This window comes from Arachis ipaensis, chromosome B10 (assembly GCF_000816755.2).
Source record: "Arachis ipaensis cultivar K30076 chromosome B10, Araip1.1, whole genome shotgun sequence".
Classification (NCBI taxonomy): Eukaryota; Viridiplantae; Streptophyta; class Magnoliopsida; order Fabales; family Fabaceae; genus Arachis; species Arachis ipaensis.
Genome location: NC_029794.2, coordinates 121,699,935 through 121,706,091, shown reverse-complemented (window position 1 = coordinate 121,706,091; position 6,157 = coordinate 121,699,935). Strand labels below are relative to the sequence as shown.

Below are 6,157 nucleotides of genomic sequence, written 5' to 3'. Positions count from 1 at the left end.
AACAACCAAAAATTTGTAAAAATTGACTATTTTAACTATATTGAAAGTTCATGAACATATAAAATTTAACTATCTTAACTATGATTATCTTAACATTTAAAAAAAATCATGATATTTAAATAAATTATTTCACATACAAAATTACTTCTGTGTTAATCTTGTTTTTGTTTTCTTTTACAAAAGTATTATATTAACTATATAGTATATAAATCATTGCATAAATTATTAATACCACTATGTAATTCTTTTTATAATTTAATCAAAGTCCATCATTTTAAAGAAAGAATAAGAAGTAAGAACATCACAATCATACCGAGCCATTTGACACTAAATGCTCAATTTTATCTTTTTTTCTCTTATGATAAGGTTAGTCTTATACATTACAACAAAATTAGGCGATAAATAAATTACAAAAAATCGGACTCCGTTTAAAATTTTGATCTTCCAAAACAATAAATGGTATACTTGAAGTTTTTTCAATAGGTAAATGATGATAAAATATGAGAACCTGAAATGGAGAAATTTGATAGGGAGTAAACCTTGGAGTTGATTGAAAACAAATGTAATGTTAATTTTTTCCAACAAAGCTAAGCTTATAAATAATTAAATAGGATAATTGATATATGAAGCTCTTTGGTTTGTTGAAAATTAAATTTTTTTATTAAAGATAGGAAGACTCAGAAATTAATTTAATAATAAGTAAAAATTGGTGTAATTTAAATATATTGGTATATAATATATAATACATAGATGTGGATCTACAAATTCACAGGTCTGCAAAACGCAGTTTACGTTTTGCAGAAAAAAAAAGTGAAATAATTGCTGCCAAGCACAACCTGCATTTGCAGGGAGGCACAATCACAAGGCGAAACGTATTCTTCTTGTTCCCTGTATGCAGACCATAGCTGAATTTTAACTGTGTTGGAACACGCCAAACGCAACCTACATTTTGCAGGTGGTCAATACAAAGTGAAAACTGCGTTTTACAGGAAGACTCCTCGTATGTTAGACACATCACACGTGTACTTGAGAGGATTTTTATTTAAATGCGAAGAGAGTTGTATAAAACTTCATACATAGTGTAAGAAGAAAAAGTTTAAAGTGAGTGAGTTGAAAGAAGGAAAAAGAAATTCATGTAGAAGAAGAAGCTTGAGTGAGTGAAGAGTAAAATTAGTGAGAAAAATATTTCATAATTTTACATTATCTCAAGAACATATTATTGAATATTTAGATCATTCTCAATAGATGAGTACTTTTTGTATTTTAATTATGAATAAATTTATTTTTTGTGTTGTTGTTAGAGCATAATAATAATTTATTATTATTAATAGGATAAATATCTTTTTCGGTTTTTGACATTTTTTTTGTGAGATACAGCACACTTTAATCATCTTTAAACCTCAACTAGACTCTTATTCATCAAGAAAAATGGACAAATCAATCATTATTATTGATTGACAAACAGTTGCAAAGGTGACGTGTCAGGTTGAAGCCAATGTGTCAACTCCAAATGGTTATAGAGACTAAAAACTTCCTCCCCAAAAAAAAAAACTCCTCTTTGCTTCTCCTCTTCTTCTCTCCTTTCTCCTTCTTCCTTTTCTCATTTCTCTTTGGCCAGTCACCATCATCTCCATCACCATCATTGTCAAGCTTCACCGCGACACCACCATCATCGAATTAACTTCTCTTTTCTTCTTCCTCTTCCTTTCCTATTCCTATGTCGTGCCCTGCTTCTTCCTCAGTACTCCATTGCTGTTGTCTTCCCCGATTTGAGGATGAGCCTTCGCTGTTACTTCCGTGCTCTCTGCACTGTAACCATCTCTACCACGTGTGCTTTTGCCGTTGTTCTTCTGCTCCTAATTTTTCTGCGCCGTAGCTAGCTTGCATTTGTTCTGTCTTGTTCTACTGTAATTGTCGTTCTAACTCCACGAAACTGATGCTGCCAGAGTTACCGATGCCATTGCTACTGTCGCTGTCCCTGCATCTTGCTTTTCTATGTCGCAGTCTCTGAGTTGTCAAATCGCCACTACCGCCATCTTTCGTTGCTACTGTTGGTTGTTGAAGCTGTACCAGAGAAACCGCCAGCCACCATTACCCAACCTCACAATCTCTGCCAGCTAATTACTTTGAAGTAGTGCATCTTTAGTGAAATTAAGTATCATTCTCTCAAATCCTAGGTTATGCGATTTTGATGAAAGTAGTAAACTTAATTGTGTTTGTTGTGTTGATTATTGATTGTATGATTATCATAATCGTAAGTGAATATGATTGGGATTTATGTTAGTCACAAGGGTATGGTCAGCTTGGCTATATTATAGGTTAAAATTTTAAAGAAAAAAAGGAGGAGGAACCGGAGGAGAAGGAAAAGGAAGAAGATGAAGGGACAGAGAGAAAATTTTTAGTCCCTGTAACGTATTTGGGGTACCACGTAGCACTGTTACTTGATACGTCAACGTCAACCTTTTGTCATTCGGTAGCATGGGTCGATCTATCCATTTTTCTTAATGGATAAATGTTTGGTTGAAGTTTAAGTATGATTAAGGTGTGCGTCGTTCCTCGAATAAAAGGTTATAAACCAAAAAAGATATTTATCCTTATTAATATATTATTAATAATAATTTATTAATGTATTATTATTCGAGATAATGTAATAATAATATATTATTATATCATTATTATATTCTTATTATTATTATTATTATTACTGTTAATATTATTTTAAGGTGAAAACTCAGGTGAAGTCGACTTCACGTGAATTTGATATCTGAGAGCCGTTAGATGAAAATTTAGTCGGATAAGTCAAATCATCTAACGATTCTCAGGTATCAACTTCACGTGAAGTCGACTGCACCTGAGTTTCCACCTTATTTTAATAGTACTAATATATTAATATTGTTATTTTTCTTTTTGTAGGTTATCAAAAATTTATTGTCCAAAAAAATTGATCTGCCAAAAACTTATAACGAGATAGCTGCAACGGTTCTAGTATCAACTGGGTTCTACCATGTTTCGCGAATAGGCGAAATGAGAGGACATATGCACTGTTGAGTGCTTTTGTGGAACAATGGAGGCCTGAAACACATACGTTTCATCTTTCAGTCAGCAAAGTGACTGTGACACTTTAAAACGTGACACATATACTTGGCCTCCCGGTTAATAGAGAGCTCGTGACGGGTAGAACGGAGTAATGGACAACAGTCAGGAGTTCTTGGTGGAAAACTGCTTAGCTATTTTTGGTAGGCCGCCCGGTCTGGACATCACATATTGGGGAAGGTAAACCTTGCAGGGGTTTGGCGATGCAGAGATATCGAATCGTTAGATACACAGGAGTCGATCGAGTGGTATGTTCGGGCTTATATTTTCTTCATGCTTGGAACGGTTGTATTTTCAGACAAGTCGATGAATTCTGTAAACTCGAATTTTTATTTCTTCTTCGAGATTTTCACCGCATTCGACTCTATAGTTGTGGGGTAGCTAGTCTGGCACATTTGTACAGGTCATTGTGTCTTGCATCATGATACAATGTAAAGAGATGGATTACCCTCTTATTCTACTTTTTATTTGGGCATGAGAGCGTATGCCTTTTTTAGCAGCTATTTCCCGCAATGAGCTTGCCGTTGTTGGTGTTTCACTTGCAAAACGGTAATGGTTATCATCATTATTATTTTTACTATTGTTGTTAATATTATTGTTATTATTATTGTTATTATATTGATTATAACCATTCTAAACTTATTTAGGTGGAGTCATTGGCGCTGGCTAATGAGATATACGCGAAGGTCTACAACGCACTTTAGACAACAACTAGATGACATGGGGGTCAATGATGTACGTTTTAACAATTTCTGCTAAGAAGCTTATTATGTCTAATAATATAACTTATCGTCGTCGTATTTACTAATGTCTAGTTTATATGGCGGCCATATATGAGATTGGTGGTTTCTGACGGCCTATCCGTAATTTTGGTAGTGTGCTCCACAAAGTCTCCGTTGTCATTTGAATGTATAGAGTGGCACCCAACAGACCGAGTAAGACGTCAATTCGGGTTTGAATAACTTCGACCGGAGGAACCATTCCATATTGGTGATGCTCATTGTAGGCGTTGACCGGCACACAGAACCATGATCGGAGCAACAGGAACAGGGTTTGGGTTAACATGTGAATTTCTGACCCCTTATAATACACTGCAGCTAGGGGACGAAATTGTCAATTTCCATCCTCTTCTGATGTACTATAAGTGGTACACACAACAGTACAGAAATCACCTACGGTTGTCAAATAGAGTTGTGCATGCAGAAGTCCAAGTGAATGAACCACATGCGCATTTTAAAATATGAGTATATGACTTTGTATGTTCTCACAAAGGCCATTTTGAAATTCTACAAAATTTATTGTGTATGGAATAGCAAAGAAAAATGGATATTCACAAATAAAAATCACTCTTTCGTGTGTTTGGTATAATCTCACTGTTATAATACACCCCCCACAAATTTATAATACCTTCCATAACCTCAACTTTACCTCACCCAACTTTTTTGACACTACTAACCGTAAAAAAAACTCACAAATATAAAAGATAGAAGAATGGAGCTTAGAGTTGCAAAAATAAAGAAATTGACAATGGTATTTATAACCAAGACTCTCGTTAAAATATTTTGTTTTAAACAAAATGTAAGCTATATTTTACAGCTTTCAATAAAAAAAATTTAACTAATATAAAACACAACCTGCATTCAATAAAAAAAAAATAAAAACACCAAACATAACCTGTATTTTGCAGACTTTAAATTTAAAAAATTAAAGAAAACAAATTGCTACCTACATTTTATACTAACACCATATCAATATAATTACTTTATACATATTTATTTTAACACTAAACTCTATATTTCTTTCCATATAAAAAAAAATCAGCCTCAATTTGTACTTTAGATCAACAAAATGTATATATATAAAAATTGATGGATCTCAATTATGCCCTTGGGCCTTGTATTCTGTCACTAACTTGGTTACATATAATATAAAACAACTCAAATCCTGTTCAAAAAATCTAATAATAACTCAAACCCGTCTTCAACTTGAGTGCACGAGCTCAAATAAATAAAATGCTTACTAGGGGTGTTTGCGGTGCGGTTTGGTTCGGTTTTTAAAGAAAAAGTCATCCGATCCGATCGTTTAATTATTCTGCGATTCGGTTTGGTTTAGTTTTATTTCAAGTTCATCCGAACCAAACCAAACCAATTAAAATCGGTTTAGTTTGGTTCGGTTTGTTCGGTTTTTTCAATCAAATAAAAAAAAATTCTACCATACTATATATTATGCAAAGTCATAACATTGAAATCGACAAACCAAAATACACAATAGGTAACAAAGTCTTGATCTAATGAAATATAACGACAACAGAATTCAAAGACGACAATTAAAGAAGTTTAATAGTTCAACAATCAACACAACTGAAAATAAAAATAAATTGTCATTAAACTTCTTAATGCAAACCAACCTGAAAAAAAAAAAAAAAACAGTTACATAATAAGAACAACAAGAACAACAACAACAACAACAATAATAATAATAATAATAATATAAGGAGAACAATTCATACCATAAAACTTAACAAGATGTACTTTAATCAGACTCAACACCAGAATCTTCTTCATTGGGATCACGTGTGGGTGCAACTTCTACAAAATATATAAAACAAGAAACAATCATAACAAATAATATATATTAATAAAAACTAGATTAAAATAAATCAAAACCAGATAATCTTAATAATAAATCAATCACAGAAACAAGCAGCTGAAGTTTAGATCATTAAGCAGCAGTAAACAAGCAATAAACTCAACAAAACCAGATAATCAAGCACAGAACCAGCAATAAACAAGCACAGAACCAGCAATAAATCAAGCACAGAACCAGCAATAAACAAGCAGCTGAAGTTTAAATCATTAAGCACAGAACCAGCACTGAATAACTGATAAACTGATAAACTGAACAATAAACTGATAAACTGATAAATCAATAGACTGATAAACTGATAAATCAATAGACTGATAAACTGAACAATAGACTGATAAATCAGCAATAAACAATAAATCAGCAATAAACAATAAACTGATAAATCAGCAATAAACAATAAACTGATAAACTGACATGT

General features: G+C 32.7%; 1 long non-coding RNA gene across 1 annotated transcript; it reads left to right on the top strand.

Annotated features, from left to right (window-relative positions):
* Nucleotides 2,255-4,328, top strand: LOC110267934. The gene is made up of 4 exons (XR_002355914.1): nt 2,255-2,567; nt 2,914-3,341; nt 3,741-3,828; nt 3,909-4,328. It is a non-coding gene; the product is annotated as an uncharacterized LOC110267934 (long non-coding RNA).